This window comes from Onychomys torridus, chromosome 20 (genome assembly GCF_903995425.1).
Source record: "Onychomys torridus chromosome 20, mOncTor1.1, whole genome shotgun sequence".
In the NCBI taxonomy this organism is placed as follows: domain Eukaryota; kingdom Metazoa; phylum Chordata; class Mammalia; order Rodentia; family Cricetidae; genus Onychomys; species Onychomys torridus.
Genome location: NC_050462.1, coordinates 31,308,896 through 31,327,699, shown reverse-complemented (window position 1 = coordinate 31,327,699; position 18,804 = coordinate 31,308,896). Strand labels below are relative to the sequence as shown.

The 18,804-nt window shown below is 44.7% G+C and overlaps 1 protein-coding gene across 1 annotated transcript in view; it reads left to right on the top strand.

Moving 5' to 3' along the window:
* Positions 1–2,197: 2,197 nt before the first annotated feature.
* Glipr1 (GLI pathogenesis related 1) overlaps positions 2,198–18,804 on the top strand; it is a 34,869-nt gene continuing 18,262 nt past the window's right edge. The window contains exon 1 of the mRNA XM_036170182.1: positions 2,198–2,242. The gene's annotated coding sequence lies outside the window, so the exon portion shown is untranslated. The remainder of the gene's footprint in view (positions 2,243–18,804) is intronic.

Sequence of the window (18,804 nt, the reverse complement as noted above, 5' to 3'; positions counted from 1 at the left end):
GGACTACTGGTCAGGACATAAACAGGGCAGAGAGTAGTGAGCAATATCACTACGGTCAGGATACCTGGGCAGAGGCCGTCTGTAGGGGCAAACTTGGGTGACCGTCTTCTAGGTATGAAGTGGTATGCATGACATATAGATGAGGTCTGCCCTGGGATGCTTTGAGATCAACCAAAGCCGTAAAGCAGACATTATGACCCCTGATAGTAATACACCGGGCAAGCACATCAGCAAGCAGCTGCACAGGCAGCCTGGATGCTGCTTTGTGTAATAAGTTCAACACAGGTGTAAGGAGGGAACTGGGGCCAGAAATGGATCTAAGGTTGGAGTCCCAGCTACTGATCTCTGACTTTGCAGGAAAATTGGATGAAAATGGAGGAAAAGTAGAGATCTTTGCCCACTGTCTTTTACAGCTGGGGGCCAAAGAGGGAAGAGGACCTAAATTACAGAACCCCTCCTAGGTCACCAAAATCCGTGGGATGAGCCAGGTGGCCGAGGAAGGGAGTTACATAGAAATAACAGAAGGCTCTCCTCAGGCCCTACCTACCTTCGATCCAGAGGGAGAGAAAGCATATGCTCCAGTGTGCTGACAGAGGTCTTAACAGCCAAAAATTACAATAATCAGAATATTCAGTGCCAGGACCTATTGGAGCTGGGGAAGACTTTCAAACAAGCAGTGGAGGAGCCTCTTGCCGACTGCCTTGTGAGGCTGTGGGACATGTGGGCAGATGGGATCGATTTGAATGCTGGGGGAGCAGAAAAGCTGAGCAATATAACCCAACCATCCCTTCTTAAGGAAAAGGCTTCCCAATCTAAGGCTATCTCAGGGCAATCAGTCCCTGGGGAACTGGCTCATACAAGCCAGTATGACTGGCTAGTGCTTGTCCTCAGCTGAGGTTCTCGTGAAGATCAGGGGCAGGAAACAATAGAAAGGCAGGTGCTACTAAAGGAACTGGGTGTTGGGAGGTGGTGTTTGATGGCCAGTTCACAGGCCAAGGCAGGAGACTAAGAAAGACATTAAACCAGAGCTGTGAGACCAGTGTAGGACATCAGTGGCAGTTGAACTATGAGGACCTGAATGAAGAGGGCCAGTCTAACCATTTTGGATCTGGATGTAAAATATAAAATGTTCACAAGGTGCTAAAGCAATAGGAGCATGTTGAGAGGGGAGGAGCCAGGCAAAGTGCCTCTCCACATGTTCTGAATACAGATGTGGCTGGACTTGCACCTAGCCAGAAGCCTTGGGGGACAAAACTGGTGGACAATGGAACACTGTGTTAGCCTACAGAGGGCTCTAAGATCAGACCAGCAAGTCATTCCAAGAGTAAAGGGGAAAGGTGACCAAAAGGTGCAGGCAATTCCTACCACACACCCGCTGCAAAGGAATGTCTCTCAGGATGACACCCTTCCTAGCTACTCCCCTGAAGTGGTGACCACAGTTGCCTGTATTTTTGAATTTCTGTAATAACCCGACATTCACAGGGACCAAGAGACATTCAAATGCTTCCCCAAGGGTTATCTCCACACTGCCTCTCTTCATTTTGGCATGGCTCCAGACTTGACGCTGTTGTTCTGGCCGCCTCCGTATGAAGGTCTTCTTGCACATGGGTAGGCCTAACACTAAACTTGGATTGTTTTACTGAGTTGGAGACTCGGTTAAGAGACAGGTAAGTGCACAGGCAAGATGCAAGCATGGAGATTTAGTGCACAATGGTGCAAAAGGCCAGGTGTGGCTATGGCCAGGTGTGGCTAGAAAAGTCACAAGTGATAACTATCAAGGTAATTGTGGGAGATTGCAGTAGCCTGTGCCTGCAAATGTTAAGAGTATCCAAAAGGTAAAAACATGCTCCCAGAAGCCAAGAGGAGATTAATTGGTATGCCAGTTGGTTTTTATGTCAACTTGACAAGCCAGAGTCATCTAAGAGGGAACCTCAATTGAGAACATACCTCCCTAAGATCCGGCGGTAGGACATTTTCTTAATTAGTGATTGATGTGGGAAGGGTCCAGCCCACTGTGGGCATGGACACCCTTGGTTGGTGGTCTTGGGTTCTATATGAAAGCAGCAGCTGAATGATCCTTGAGAGACAAAGCTTGCAAGCAGCTTCTGTTTCCAGGTAGCTGACCTGTCTGAGTTCCTGCTCTGACTTCTTTCCATGATGAACTGTGACACGGAAGTGTAAGCCAAACCCTTCCCACCTCAGGTCCCTTTTGGCCATGGCATTTCATCACCGCAGCTGTCACGTAAGTAAAACTACTGGGTATCTCGGTGTCAGGAATGGGTTACCTTCCTCGGGGTTGTTGGTTACAGGGGCTTTCGAGGCCACTGAAACAATCAAGGCTTTTGCCACAGTTGTTAGATGCATTCCAGAAGGAACGTTAAGACTCCGTTGCTAAAGAGAATGCATGCTTTGGCTGCCAGACTTGGAGAAACAGAGCTAGGAGTGGACCCAAGTGCCTCCTCCCTGCTAGCTAGCTGTTGCTAAGGATGCTGGGGGAATTGAGGTTAGAAGTCCTGTTCAGCTTGGTTCCTAGATACTTGACAACGGAAGTGCCAGGCAAAGTGTGTTACATAGTGCAATGAGTGCTTATGGGTAGACCCAAATTTCAGATTGGGTTTAAGGACAACTCCACAGTGGGGGAGGAGGAGTTACATCTGGTACCTGGTACGGGGAAGCAAAAGTTTGTGGCCAGAGAAGTCACAGGTTTCAGTGGCAAAGCAACCGCTGTGATTGGGTAAATGATGCTAAACGAAGCTAAAATGCTTCTCCACATCGGTGTTGACAATCGTTGTTTGTTACTGCAGCCTATGGCCATTTGGAAAATTTTCTGTTCCTGTTGTTCATCCTTTTCCTTGTCCGTGTTTTGTAGTAAGAGAGAGACCCCCGCCCCTAAGTTGCTAACAGCGGTTAGCAAAATGAAAGAGCACAAGGGCTTGTTCCCTCATTGGATTTAGAGGACAGACATCTATGCCACCGCCCTCTGGGAGCCTTGTGGGAGTGGAGGGCAGAAAGAACGTAAGAGCAGGAGGAAATGGTAGAGATGTTGGATGTTGTACAGGACTAGCCTCTGAACCAAACAGCTGCCATCTTGAGGAGTTCAGCTGTGCCTGTTTGCAAATAATGATCATCCCAGCTGCACTTCTTGATGACTTGCATCAGCTCATAGAGGAGTGAGGAGGGTCAAGAGACTCACCTAAGTAGCCAGTCACTCCCTACCACCTGCTGTATGTAACTTTGCCCTTACTGTACAAGGCCTCTGGAAAGGGGCTAGAGTCTATAGTAGGAGGGGGGAAGAGATTAGGGTAGGGAGGGCTCCATCATTGCAGTGATGGGAAAATTATCTCTACTGGATAGAGTTCTGGTATGGCTTTGGGGGAGAGCCCTGCATGCTAGTAAAGTAACCCCTCCCCTATGCTCAATAAGGGAGCCCAATAAACTCATCAGTTCCCCAGGGTAAACTTTCATGGAATCATGCTTGGGTATGTCCTTGAGATCTCAGATGGGAGGTAGACATCATTTGTGTCCCCCACAAGAACTTTAACAGCATCTGCTAAATTAACACATTACGAACATTTTTGTCTAATAGTTAAGATATTCCTAAGTCTAACACAGAGGTTGATAATATAAATGCCCTACTAAGGAGACTAAAGATAGTCCGCCACAATCTGGGCCCTGGATCTTCCGCATTCCATCTCTCCACAGTCACGGAGTTCTAACAAGTACCTGGGAGTGTCACCACATGCTGCTTCTGGGCACCTCAGCTCACCTTGATGAGGAAGGGAAGACTTTGTGTAGCCCTATGATAGAGACTCCGCTCTTAAAGGAGCTGATGTCTCTGCACTGTGAATTTAAGTGTTTCTCAGCTTCCCTTTGCCCTTTGGCAGGACAGGGCAGAAAAAGCGGCCTCAAACTATGTATTTTCCTTCATTCAGTTCTGCTGTGTGCTGAGCAGATCGCAGGAGTTTAGATTTTTATTACATGGTCATTCCTTATGGAATGATGATTATATTCTGAGGCATTTCAATGTCACTTCTCCCTTCCCCTAGAAGCCAAGGGATTTTCCTCTGGTATTTATGGTAGCATTCCTGGAGGTACACAGAGAAAAGCATGGGCCCTGGGCTTCCTTAATTGAGTTCCCTGAAGGTTGTCTGTTTTAACTATAATCTTTATTTTCTCATTGGACAGCATTCTGGTAACTCTCACCCCATCACCCTCTCCTATCTCCCTCCAAACACCAACATCAATGCTCCTCTTCCCTGCCGGGGACCAGCCTCCGCTGTTTCGGGGTCTGAAGGACAGGATACCCAGAAGGCATAGTAATGACTCAGAGACAGTGCTCGTGCAAGCTGAAAGGTCACTTCCTGCTTTTGCAGCTGCTATGCAGCTTTTTGCTGCAATTTATTTATTTATTTATTTATTTATTTATTTATTTATTTTTGTTTTGTTTTTCGAGACAGGGTTTCTCTGTGTAGCTTTGCACCTTTCCTGGAACTCACTTGGTAGCCCAGGCTGGCCTCGAACTCACAGAGATCCGCCTGGCTCTGCCTCCCGAGTGCTGGGATTAAAGGTGTGTGCCACCACCACTGCCCGGCTGCTACAGTTTCTTTAGCTTCTATTTTTACCTTGGTAACCTCAGTCTTTTATTTCTCTACAAGTCCCTTTCTCCCATCCACGACATTCTGTTCTGTTTGGAACACTCTGAGTTTATCCAGGGTCCCCCTATGATCATGAGTCTGGACCTGTCCATAGGATATGTGTCCTTCCCCATCCTCCATCCACGCTCCAGTGTAGAAACAACTAAAAAATTTGGCTGTCACCGGGCGGATCTCTGTGAGTTTGAGGCCAGCCTGGTCTACGGAGCCAGATCCAGGAAAGGCGCAAAAGCTACACAGGGAAACCATGTCTCGAGAAAAAACAAAAAAAAACAAAAAATCCAACAACAGAAAATTGACTGTCCCTCCCCTGGGATCCACCGGTAGTTTATAAATTCATCCTGGAAGACAGTCGGCCTCTCCCAGGCTATGACTAACCAATGACAGGCCCAGTCTCCCGCAGGCTGGTGGTTTAGTCACCTAGAGCCTCTAACAACTCATCAGTTCCTGTTACAGATTTCTCACCCTGTGGCTGCTCTCTACTCCCTGGTAAGTTTCAGTCCCTGTATCTGCTTGTCTCTTTGAGACCACCTGGCTGGCCCTGTCCTCAATTCTTGTCATGGATCCCAAAAGAGCTGCTGACTTTTCGGTCTGTCCAGCTCCTTTCTTTTAAGGAAGAAGTAGTAACTTCCAAGGGCCTTAGAAAAAGAAGCCAGAAGTCTCCCTTTTGGCCTTAAACAAAAATCATTCTATTTGGTATCATAGTTAATCCCTACTGCACGCAGGGCCAACCAGCGGGTCTCAGTGCAGCTCCCCAGCCCAGGGAACTGGCTCCTTATTTATTCAGTTTATTTTTGTACTATCAGACCCAGCCTAGTAAGCAAAGCTCTCCACCACTGACACCTCCCCACCCCCCACCCCCGCAAATGTCACTCCCTTCTTATTTCTTCCCTCTGTGAGAACAGCTCTTTTTTTCTCGGCTGGGAACCTCTTTTCTTTCAGGGCTGTTGGTGTTGGTGTTTTGTTTCTTCAAGTCCTTTTCCCAGACACTTTGAAGTTCTCCCCTGCTCCCCTTGACATGATACTTTCTTGCATTTGAGCCGGGGCAATATCGTAAACAGTTGTCTAACTTTTTGTTATATATAATTATGATAATTTATGTGTGTGATGGCACCAACTGATATGTTAACATCCAAGTGGCCATTGCACAAGAATTCCTCTCCTATTTTAATACTGAACTTAATATCCTAAAAAAAACCCTGAAAATAATGTTAAGTATCTAACACTTATTACATAACCTTTTAAAAGTAGACTATAATTTCAGTTTTAATGTGATCTGACCTGTCAAACAATTTATGTAACTTAAAAGCAAGAAAATATTTTTGCAGGTACATGAGAAAACATTATCTCAGCATAAAACCCCAACACCGGACTGTCAATGATTTCTCTACTGCTGCTTCTGATTCTGTCATAGAGGTATAGTTGTGAGTTGTAGAATTTTATTTCAAGATGCGTTCCTTTTGTTTATGCTCTGGAACATTTGTTTAATGACGCAAAGATGTATTTGAGTAAATAAAATTCACCTGGGCTGAGTCTCAGTCAGCAACTAGCTGACAGGAAGTGGTAGGGGAGAGCCAGGGGGAGGAGAAGGTTTATAGGGAGGGCCAGGAGAGCCGTGGAGCTTTTTGGATGGAGCAAGGAGAGGAGGTGAGCTATTTGCTATTCAGCCTCTCTGAAGAGCAGAATTCCACCTTAACCTTTGCATCAATTGTGAGTTCTCTAGAGGGACAGAGGTTTACCTAAGTTCCCTTCCTAGCTTTGCAAGAGTTGGAGCCGGAGGGAGGGAGCCCTCGCAGCCAAACCGCTGCTGGTAGCAGTGGAGTTGCAGTTGCTGATTCAGACAGCGGTGCTTAAAAAGCAGCAATTTGAAAAAGGACAACAGTGTTGTCTTGGGGTTTTGGTTTTGTTTTTTGTTTTTGATTGCTCTCTCCCTCTCTCTCTCTCTCTCTCTCTCTCTCTCTCTGTGTGTGTGTGTGTGTGTGTGTGTGTGTGTGTGTGTGTGTGTGTGTGTGTGTTTACCTCCCTGAGTGGAACCCAAGAAAACCTTTTCTCTAAGTAGATCCGGCGCTATGTTATCATCCTCTCCATTCTGCCATAAGGAAGTATGTGGCAAGAATCTTAAAGAGTTCTTATTAATGAAGTCAAACCTGAGGCCAGTTATTGGGGTGATTGCTGGAAGCAGAACAAGCCACAGCTATCTCACCTTGCTAGTTCCTCAGGTGATCCTGTTTCCTCAGGCTGGAAGCTTCTGAATCCTCCTCCACATGAATCTCAGCTGAACTGTGTTGCTCCAAAGCCTGAACACTTAACCAACCAGATGCTTAACTAACTACATGCTTTACTCTAAATTGCTCTGGTTTCTGGTCTTCATGACTTATATATCTTTCTCTTTCTGCTGTCACTGCCTGGGATTAAACGTTGGGTTTCTGGGATTAAAGGCATGGGTCACCATGCTTAGCTGTTTCTAAAGTGGCCTTGAACTCAGAGATCCGGCTAGCTCTGCCTCCCAAGTGCTGGGATTAAAGGCGTGTACCACCACCGCCCAACTTCTGCTATGGCTTACTCTTCCCATTTTCTAGCCACCATTTTTGGCTTTGTTCTAGTGGCTGTTTGTTCTCTGACCCCAGATATGTTTATTTCAGGGAACACACAATATTTCAGGGAACACAATACCCACCACAGAAGTATTGCCCCCACTCTCCAAATCAGAACTAGGTACAGAGTTTACTAGAATTACTGTACCCAGAGTACATCAAACTAGATGACTAGCGGGTGTATTCGCTCTCATTTCTGGAGGCTAGAACCCTAAAGTCAAGGTCTGGGCCAGACTGCTCCTCCCAGAGCCTCAAAGAGGATGCTCCCTGCACTGTGCCAGCTGCTGCTGGCCCCAGGAACTGCTTGCCTCGTGGCAAATAAGCCCATTCTCTGTCTCCATCTTCCCATGACCCCTTCCTCCTGTGTCTGTTTTCCTATGGCTCTCCTCCTCCCTCGGTCTCTGTCTCATTTCATTGTCTCTGTTGCTCTCTGTCTCTCTCTTTCTCTGTGTCTCTGTCTCTCCCTCTGTCTCTCTCTGTGTCTGTACTCCTAAGGAGAACAGTTATACTAGGCAAAGGAACCTAAATAGCCTCCTTTTAACTCCATTGCACCGGCAAGGACCTCATCTTTCTTCGTTAGAAGAGATGAGAATGTCAGCGTTTTTGGAAGTTGTGCCGGTTAGTTTTATCCAGTTGACACAAATTCAAGACATCTCGAAAGAGGAACCCTCAGCTGAGGAACTGCCTCCATCAGATTAGCCTGTGCACATGGAGGTGTTTTCCTGATAATGATTGATGTGGGCAGGGGCGGGCTCACCCACCCCTTGGCAGGTGTTCCTGGGTTATGCAAGCTGAGTGAGACAGTAATAAGCAGCATTTCTCTCTGGCCTCTGCTTCAATTTGGGGTCTCCAGGTTTCTACTTTATCAGCTCTAAATGATGCAGTGTAAGCTGTATGACGAAAACGGCATTTTCATATGCAAATTGCTTCTTGGTCATGGTGTTTTAGCACAGGAACAGAAAGCCAGCTAGGACAGAGGGTCATAACTCAACTGGCACAATGTGGCTTACCTCTGGATGTTGATGTCTCTCTGAATAATTTTTCTGGAAACTGTCTCTGTTGTATCCCTACTCTGATAAGTACCATTCTCTCCTTTTGTATGTCTGCAGTGAGTCAGGTGACCCTGAGATTTAAAGAAGCCTGAGCAGAAAGGCCACATGCCGATAATCAACAAGCAAGGATACTCGGAGGGCTTAAAGTGCCGCTGGTATCATATTACTGTTTTACTGGTTCTGGATTGGCCTTGGCAGGCTTCGGACTTCTGCACTGAGGAAAAAAACGCCTTGTCGTTTAGCCACAGTGAATAAGTTTTTGTACAAGTAACATACCTTTTCTCCCCTTGAGAACAACTTCCAAAGAGTGAAACTGGAAATGGGCCAGCCTGTGCTTTGAAGACGGTCTTGTTAGGGTTTCAAGTACACCCTGGGTTTAACATCACATGCAACCCTTCTAAAGTCAATCATGCGTGTTAGCAGTTCAATATGGCATGTCCTAGGAGCTCTGAGGAAGCAAGGGACAGCTTTTCAAAAATAATGAGTATATATTTCAATTCTCCCCACCCCACCTACGCCCCCATCCCCCGTAACACACGCTCAGTACAATTTTGACTATGCATTTATTATGTATAGCTTTTTATTATGTTGAGGTATGAACTTTCTATGTCTAATTTGCTCATGGATTTTTATCACGAAGGAATGTTCCATTTTTACCAAACCCCTTGTCTGTGTCTATTGAGACTGGATTGTGTCCATTCAGTTGATGTGCTGAACTGTGTTAAGTCATTCTTGCATCCCTAAAAATGAAACCAACTTGATCATGTTGTACTCCTTTTTGATATTTTACTGAATTTGATTTGGTAATAATGTTGCTAAGAATTTTGGCATCGACTCTTATCAGGATTATTGGTCTATTGCAACAGTACTCCACCTACAGGTCACAACCCTTTGGGGAGACAAACAACCCTTTCACAGGGGTCACCTAAGACCATTGAAAAACACAGATATTTTATATTACAATTCATAAGTGTAGCAAAATTACAGTTATGAAGTAGCAATGAAAATAATTTTATGGTTGGGGGTCAGTACAACGTGAGGAACTGTATTAAAAGGTCACAACCTTAGGAAGATGAAAACCATCAGTCGATAGCTTTCTCTTGTGAATTTCTCTGGCTTTAGTAAGAGGGTCATGATAGCCTGATATAATGTATTTAAGGGATTGCTCCCTTTTAGTTATTGGGAATAGAGAAAAACTGGCCTTAACTGGAGGGATCTTCACTAGGAAAGCCCAGGACAGTTCCCTTTGAAAGGAGGTCACTGGAGAAAAAGTTCCTTCTTCCCTCAGCAGGATTTCCTGGTTCCAGGATGTAACACCCTAGTTTCCTGGGACACTACTGAGGATGCCAGTATCTAGTCCAGGAACTCAGAGTATATCAAATATCCTAGGATTCTATTGTTCTGTCTTCATTTCCTGTTTCTAAATTTGTTTTCATTTAATGCATATGGCTATTTTGCTTGCATGTATCTATGTGTACCACATGTGTGCCTACTGTCAGAGGAGGCCAGAAGAGAGTATCAAGAAGGAGAGTATCAGATGCCCTGGAACTGGGTTACAGACAGTAGTGTGAGCTGCCATGTGGGTGCTGGGAATTGAACCCAGGTCCTCTAAAAGAACACCCAGTACTCTTAACCACCTAGCCAGGTCTCCAGCCCTATGCATATGTATGTTTGTGTGTGAGCGCATGCATTCGTGTGTATTTATGGCTCTGTGTGTTTGCATATGGTGTGCATGCACCTGTGTGCATGTGTGTGGAGGCCCTCATCAGACTGGGGGGGGGGTTTCTGCAGGCACTATTGACTCTAGTTACACTACTAAGAGGAAGACCAGTGAGAAATGCTGGTCTGATATATCTGTAACTGTTGCATACAAGCTCCTGGGCTTGCAAGATGGAAAAATAGGTTAGAGTTGGTGATGATAGGCTGAAAAAAAATGAGAGGCCTGAAGCCACCTCCAGTATGGCAGACAGTGCAGACATTAGGCACCAAGGAGGAGAATGTTACAACCAAATGATAAGAATTTGGAGGCAAAGCAAGTCTGGTTAGTAAGGCCCAAGCTATGTCTCCACAACCTATTTGGTTAAAAAAACAAACAAACAAAAACAAAAAAACAAAAAAAGCAGAATAGAGTTGGTCTAGGTGAGCACTAGACATTTCAAATTAATAAAGACTACTGGGGTCTGGCCCCTAATAACCTTTTTCCCAGGGTCCATGAAAGAATCTGACAACCAGCTGAGGAATCTAATCTTAAGGATATCAAATGAATCCACACACACAAAGCTCTTTAGTCTATTCACTTCATTCTTCTGAGCTGGTTCTCTCTCTCTCCACAGCTTTATTTTCTGTTCACATACTTCGCTCCTTTCTTCTACATCTTCTGCTGTTCTCTTTTAGCTCTGTCTTAGTTCTCCTATCTTAGTTCCCCCCAAGTCTCTGAGAATTCCAGTTAGATACCCATACAATCAGCAATTCTCTGGCCAAGGCAAGGCCACAAGGCTTGAATTCTTCCAGGGTCATAAAGGCAGATAAGAGTTTACATCAGGCAGTGACTGTCAGGCTTCCTATTCCAACCCAAAAGGGGAGTGACTAATAGGATGATTTAAGCTTAATTTGTACAAGAAACAAAGTTTTGTACCTAACATCTGCCTGGCCTTGGCAGTTGTCTTCGTAAGAGACAACTAGGAAACTAGCAGGTGGTCTGAATGCTTATCTGTCTGCAGTCTGCCCTTGGATGTTTGAGAAGTATCTCAGAATACTTCTGTCTGAAGATGGCCCTGGCCAGATGCTTGCTAATGAAGATAATTACAGAAAGGCAGACTTCAGGGTCTAACGCTAAAAAGGAGAAGGCCTGAAAAAAGAGGTCTTGACTGTGTGACTGTCGTCAGTACAGATGGGTGATGTTATCCAAATACCCCAATAGTATAGAGGAAATTGTGCCCAATGGATAATCAACCACACTGTTAGAAGTTCTTAGGAAAAGAATCAAATAAGAAAGCTACAACAGCACACAAGAAATTCACTGCAGGAAATGGCTAATATATTCAAAAGCCAACATCACCAAGACTTCTTGAGTTTTGGCTTTATCCTCTGGAAGAGTTTTTTGACTCTTCCAGATAATAGCTTTTGCCATAGTCAGCTGAATTCCTGCTTCAAATTTCTATGGCTTGCAGCATCGAGTAGAGAGAAAGACTTTATAGGCCAATGCCAAAGTCTCTCGGGACTATAAAAGAGATCTTCACATGATGGTGTTAAGTGTAGAGTGTGGTATAATATGGATTTCACATATCTAAAGATACAGGGAAATGAGATTCCATGATTTAGCCTAAGCCCTTTAGCAGGGAGAAGATACCATTAGGGGAAAAGAAGCCCAGAGATGTCAGGTAATGGCTTTCCTATGCCACAGCCCCGAAACACTGAGAAGAGAAGAGTAAAACCACCAGTCATGGTGTTGGTACCAAGGTCCAAAAGCCATTGCTACTATGAAAAGAGACCGCTTGGGTTGCTTCCTCTCTTCCATTTTCTGTGTGAACTTGGCCTAGTTCTCCTGCCCTTGGATTCTTCATCCAAAATGTACCTATCGTGGGGTGTGGTTGGTGAGTACCTGAAATACCAGCTCTTAGAGGAGGAGACAGGGGCACCAAGAGCTCAAAGTCATCCTTGGCTACATAGCTTATCTCAATAAAGTAAAATAAAGATAGGTAAACATCTTGAAAATATAATGTACCTATATGATTCCAGGGTAATAAGGAAGCAAACATTAATAGACTATGGCAGGCAAGAGTGTCATGAAAAATACAAGGCCGCTGGTCATGAGTCATGATGACCTGGTGGGAGATGGCTGCCCCATCTTTTAAGTCAGTGGAGTATTCTATCATAAACCCGTTCGTCCTCCTTAGTCTTAGGTAAGGCCAGATCCAAAGAGCTGAAAAGATAGGAGTGTGTAGCTAAACAGTTCAAGAGAAAGAGGAAGTTGTGTTACCATAGTAACCACAACAGCTCACAACCTTTCCCCAGGAGAGCTGATTTCCCTGTAGTTTTTCATCTGTGCAGCGGGTCGTCTCGGCTGCTAAGAATCTGGTAACATGCCGGGCGGTGGTGGCACATGCCGTTAATCCCAGCACTACTCGGGAGGTAGAGGCAGGCGGATCTCTGGGAGTTCGAGGCCAGCCTTGTCTCCAAAGCGAGTTCCAGGAGAGGCACAAAGCTACACAGAGAAACCCTGTCTTGACATAAGTCTTTCCCAGTAGATTTCACTAGAGAAGCTAAACAGAGCACACAGGCAGATTCTCTTCTTACAGAGACCTCCCATGTTTGCGTGAAACCTAGTTACTCGTACTTCAGCTTCAAAGCATACATGTAGAAATGAGAAATATGAGAGAATAGGAGCCCTTTTTAAATACCTGATGTTAGTAGTTATGCGGCGCTAGGAACACGCCCCGAACACGACAAGACCACGGGAGAGTTTTATTAAAGAGGATAGAGGTGACAGGCCTGTGTGAAACACACGTGGGGAGAGAGAGAGACAGAGAGAGACTGAGAGAGTCATGCAAGATGGCACCGGCTTTTTAAAGGTTGGGCCGCGCATGCGTACAGGGACTCCTGTGGGTACTCCACGCATGCGTGTAGATTACATGGCTGCGCGCGCGCTTTATGCAACCATGTAGGGCCACAGAGTCCTGGTCCCGCGAGATGTCTGACCCAGAGATGGCTATTCTACACCGGAAATAGTAAGGCAGTCCTCCGGGCAAGCCCAACCGTGTGAACAAGTAATTATCTATCACCTGAAACATACCAGTGCTATGGAAAGTCTGAAATATATTTGCCGTAATTATAGCCGTGTTTGAGAGTGTAGGTGTGTTTGGTATTCACTCTCAGCAGTATCATAGTTTGAAAAAGAAATGTCTCTGCGGGCTCATGAACTGGGCTGTGATAGCCAATTGATAGGTTTTGGGAAACTTATCAGTTCCTACGAAATTATTGGGGAGTATGAAAAGCAGGAAGTGGGGCCTAGCTGGAGGAAGGAAGTCATTAGAGTCATGCCCAGGAAAGATACGTTTTGCCCCCTGACCCCTCCCCCTTGCTCTCTGCTTCCTACAGTCATGCAGTATGTAACGGTGCTCCTCTACACATCCACCACCTAACCCTGGCCTAGAAACAATGATGGACTGATGCCCTAAACTCAAATCTCTTCTTTGAGATGTCTTCCTGGGAATTCTGTCACAGCAATGAGAAACCTGGCTGATACAATTACTTTCAAATTCCTTTCTTTAAGCCACTGCTGGGTTCTGGGGTAAGCGCAGTTGATCCTGGTACTTGTCATGTTGGTCTGGGAACTCTTTTACTTAGTATATAATGCCACAAATGCAAGGGCAAATGTGGAAGTTCCCGGTCAGATCCATCTTTGGAAAAACTGTACCCCAAGATCAGCTCAAGTTAGGAAGTGATGAGCTAGAGTCTAGCATGCAAAAGGAGGAAAGAGGAGGTACTGAGTGTTGATAAAACTTGACTAAACTGGCCAGGACAGGCTAAGGACCCATCTGTGCTCGGCCTTACCCTTTGCTAGACCTAACGAGATCAGCTTTAGCAAAAAATGCTTTGATGGCAGTTTAGCGAGTGTATCATCTCTCCTGTCTTGATATCTGAACTTTCAATCTTGACATCAGCAATGTTAACTCAGTCTTAACAGAAGTATGCTGTCCCCTTGATGTCCCCTACTTTGTAACTGTAACGCCTCGGGTGTCTTTATTATATTTGAAATTGAGCCCAGTTCTATACTGAAATTTCTTTTTCTCTAGCAGTTCCAAAATAAAAGTTATTCTGGCCTCTTGCATTATTATCTCACTCTAGTATTATCTTACAATATGAAAAACCATATATATATCTTAAGTCATCCTGATAGCCTATGATGAAAAACCATATATATATATCTTAAGTCATCCTGATAGGCACATACTGATAATATAAATTAGTATAAGTTCTAAAGGTAATTGCACATGATCCTCTCTATATACAGATTTCCACAGCATTATTTATGGAAAAAATCTGAATATTCATATGTATGTATATATGTTATAGTATGCAAATTAATACATTCATTTGTTAGAAAATATAGTTCATGAAGTATATATGAAGAGTTACAATATCCAATAACATTCTTATGAAACTATGGCTATGGAAAAATGATACAATATACATAAAATTATGGCCTCAATGAAATCTCTAAATGTGCAGATTGTATTTCTTTCCTTTTTCTTTTTCTTTTTTTTTTTGGTTTTTCGAGACAGGGTTTCTTTATAGCTTTGCACCTTTTCCTGGATCTCACTTGGTAGCCCAGGCTGGCCTCAAACTCACAGAGATCGGCCTGCCTCTGCCTCCCAAGTGCTGGGATTAAAGGCGTGTGCCACCACTGCCCGGCTGTATTTCTTTAAAACACACAGATGTGTGTTCAAATGTACATACACACATGACTGAAAGAACAGCAGTATGTTAGAGAATCTTGCTGGGGATGGTAGCTTATACCTTTAATCCCAGTACTGGGGAGGTAGAGGTGGGTGGAACTCCGAGTTTGACACCAGCCTGGGTCTGTTTAGTAAATTCCAGGACAACCAGGGCTACAAACTAGAGAGACCCTAACTCAAAACAAAAATTAGAAGCCAGGTGTGGTAGCTCACTCCTGTAATCTCACACTTGAGAGGCTGAGGCCAGAGGATCACAAAGTTGAGGACAGCTTACGCTAGAGAGTAAGCCCTTGCATCAAACGGGGAAACCCCAAAGCCAGAATCCCTGGCTATAAAGATGACCGACCCAACTTGAAATGGTGCTGATTAAAGGGAAGTTTCTAGGGCAGTGGTTCTGAGTCTTCCTAATGCAACTCTTGAATACTGCTCCTCATGTTGTGGTGACCCCCAACCATATAATAATAATAATAATAATAATAATAATAATAATAATAATAATAATATTTGGTTTTTTGAGACAGGGTTTCTCTGTGTAGCTTTGGAGCCTGTCCTGGAACTCACTCTGTAGACCAGGCTGGCCTCGATCTCAGAGATCCGCCTGCCTCTGCCTCTGAGCATGCTGGGATTAAAGGCATGGGCCACCACTGCCTGGCCATATAATTATTTTTATTGCTGCTTCCTAACTAATTTTGCTACTGTTATAAATCATAATGTAAACATATGTGTGTTCTGATGGTTTTAGGTGACCCCCGGGGATAGGGTCATCTTACTGGGGGAGGGGTGGGGTGGGAGTGGGGGGTGGGGGGATGTCACGACCCATAGGTTGAGAACTCGCATGCTGGAGGCTTTCGAAGCCGAGGTGTTTCCAGAATCTAATTCGAGAGGGTAAGAGTATAATGGGGTCCTATGTCATGTCTCCTGCACCCTCTCATGCCGTGACAGTCGTGATGCCGGGGTTACCAGTATCCTTTTACCTGTGTACAGGTTTATCACGCGGTGTCTGTGTGTTAATGTGGGTGTGACTCCAAAAATAGTGTTTATTTTCTTATTACCAAATGTAGTATATCTGCACTGTTAAAAGTAAAAATACTGAAAACCTGAAACAGAATTTGCTGAAAGCCAGGCAGGCGGTGGTGGCGCATGCCTTTAATCCCAGCACTCAGGAGGCAGAGCCAGGTGGATCTCTGTGAGTTCGAGGCCAGCCTGGGCTACAGAGCAAGATCCAGGACAGGCATCAATACTACACAGGGAAACCTTGTTTTGAAAAACAAAACAAAACAAAAAATCGCTGAGATGGTACTCTGGCAAAGACTGAAGTCAAGGAGTGGAGGGAACCCGACCCCCACCTCCCACCCACTTCGTACCCCCCACAACCCTGTAAACCTTCTGAGAACTGAAAGCGCTCATTTCTGCTGTTCTGTGGTAAACCACTTCTAGGCTTTGGCTGCAGAAACGCAATGTGACTAGAGAAGGTGGGGGTGGGGCCTGAGGAGTTAAATTGCTCTGCATAGTAACAAAGAAACCTGCCTCCGATGGCTTTCCTTTTTGAAGATTAGTTCTAGGCGACTGGAGAAAACGTTAATTGATCATTTCGGTATTGTGCTCACTAGGTTTTTCTCAACACAAACGAGGGTCACCAGGGAAGAGATCCTTGGGTAAAGAATTGCACCCACCAGACTGGCCTGTTGGCAAGTCCGTGGGGGCATAGTTTTGATTCATAATTGACATGGGAGGGTCCAGCCCACTGTGGGCGGTGCCAACCCCTAGGCTGATGGTCCTGGGGACCTTAAGATAGTAAGCTGAGCAAGCCTGTAAGCAGTAGTTCTGTTTCCACTTGGGTTTCTGCCTCCATGTTAGTGCTGGAGTTCCTGCCCCGACTTCCCTCACCGATTGGATGTGGTGTGGAATTCTAAACCCTTTCCCTCCCACAAGCTGTGCGGTCCATGTTTGATCACATTAACGGAAAGCAAAACAAGGGCCAATTTCAAGATGATAACGTTCACTCTTGGGAGCTGGGAGCTGCGTGCGTGCATGCGTGTGAATGTGGGTGCTCAAACAACCACTAAATCTGCTCACGTGGCCGGTTATGTTTCTTGTTCTGTGTTCAAAATCCAGACAGTGTAACTAACAGACCCCGAGCGTGAAAAACAAGCTCAAGCCTACAAGGAAGAGCCTACAAGGAAGAGCACAGCTATCCAAACGTTGCTTCTGCGCCTCAGCCAAGAAAAAGCTTAGTCTTTATTGATAGAGTGGAATGCTACCAGAAACAGTATCCCAGACGGAATCTGAGATTATATGCTTAGGTGGCAATAGCAACGCTGCCATAAATTTCTTATCTTTTACTTAATCCTCACCTATCTGGATCTAGACAGGGAAAAAACAACAAAAAAACTTACTGCTAGATCAGTGGTTCTCTTATAGTTTTGGTTGTGAGCCTAGCCTTTAACGGCTGAGCCATCTCTCCAGCCCAGATCTGTGGGTCATGACCCCTTTGTCAACCCTCGATCTCCAAAAATATTTATGATTCATAACAGGTAGCAAAATTACAGTTCTGGTGTAACAATGAAAATAATGTTATGGTCAGGGGTCCCCACAACATGAGGAACTGTACTAAAGGGTCGCAGCATTAGCAAGGTTGAGAGCCACTGTGCTAAGTGAAAGATGTTATCTCTGCCCTTCCTATGTGTCCTCTCCTGTTGACCCCGTTCAGGTCAACAGCCTGTATTGTAATTGCTCTTAAGTGCCTCTCCTAGCTCCTTTCATGGTTAAACCCATGATTGTTTTTAGCAGCTTTATATCATTAACCCTAATACACACAGCGGGAGTTTAATGTATTGAATTGAGGTTTGTTTGATCTTCCCAAACCTCTACAATCAAGGAGACAGGAATACCCCCTCATTAGCCTCACTTTAATAGGTTTCTGAGAACTTAGAGTATTCGAAGCTGTTCAAGGTCTCACAGCTAGTTGCTGGCCACGGACAGAAATGAAAGGAAAACACCCCGCCACACCCTTCTCCCTCCTTCACCAAGCATGCCTGGGTGTGTGCAGCTCACAACTCCCCCTTTGAATTTTGCATGAAGTCACGACACAACAGTCCCCTCTTACTTCAGTCACTCGTGGTCAACCACCATCTAAAAATATTACATAGAAAATTCTAGAATCAAACAATTCATATGTTTTAAGTTGTGCACTATTCTGAAGAATATGGTGAAATTTTGTACCACTGTAAATTATTCTGCACTGAAAGTCACCCTACCTTTGTCCAGAACATAGTATATACATACATACTGTGGTTTTGGTCACTGGTCATTCGTCACTTAATAACTGTTTTAATAACTTAGTAACAGTTTACTTTTTCAGATAAACTTTAGATATTGCTGTCCATGTCCTAGAAACCTTTATTTTACTTAACAATGGCCCCACTGCATATAGTGGTGATTCTGGCAAGTTTATCAATAAATCTCCTTGATTGTTTAAGTTGATTATTACTAGTGTTATCTCTATTTTTGTTTTGTTTTTTTCTTTTTTGTTTTTCTTTTGTCGGAGCTGAGGACCGAACCCAGGGCCTCTAGGCAAGCGCTCTACCGCTGAGCTAAATCCCCAACCCCTGGTTGTATCTCTTATTGTGTATAAGCGGTAAGTTCAACTTTACCATTATGTGTAGGAAAGTAGTCTGTCTGTACAGATCACTCATTCAGACACTCACTGATAAAGCGGGGACCATTGCGTTCCCATCACTGTTTGCACACGAGTCTGACAAAAAGGTTTTACAAAAACATTTGCAAGTCTTTTGGTGGAGACGTGAGATGGTCATCAATTGACTCCCTCTGGAATCAACAGAAACCCAAGCAGTTGGGCACTCCAGGGTGGGGTTTTTTAAATCAGATCAGTTGAAGTAGGACAACTCACCCCAAACCTGAGCCACGCCTTCTCCTAGCAGCTTACATAAAAGGACCTGAAAGAAAGTTGCTTTCTGCCTGCTTGCTCACCACCTTGCTGGTAAATTCTCTCATTTCCTGTTGCTGTGGTTGCTGTTAAACTCAGTCT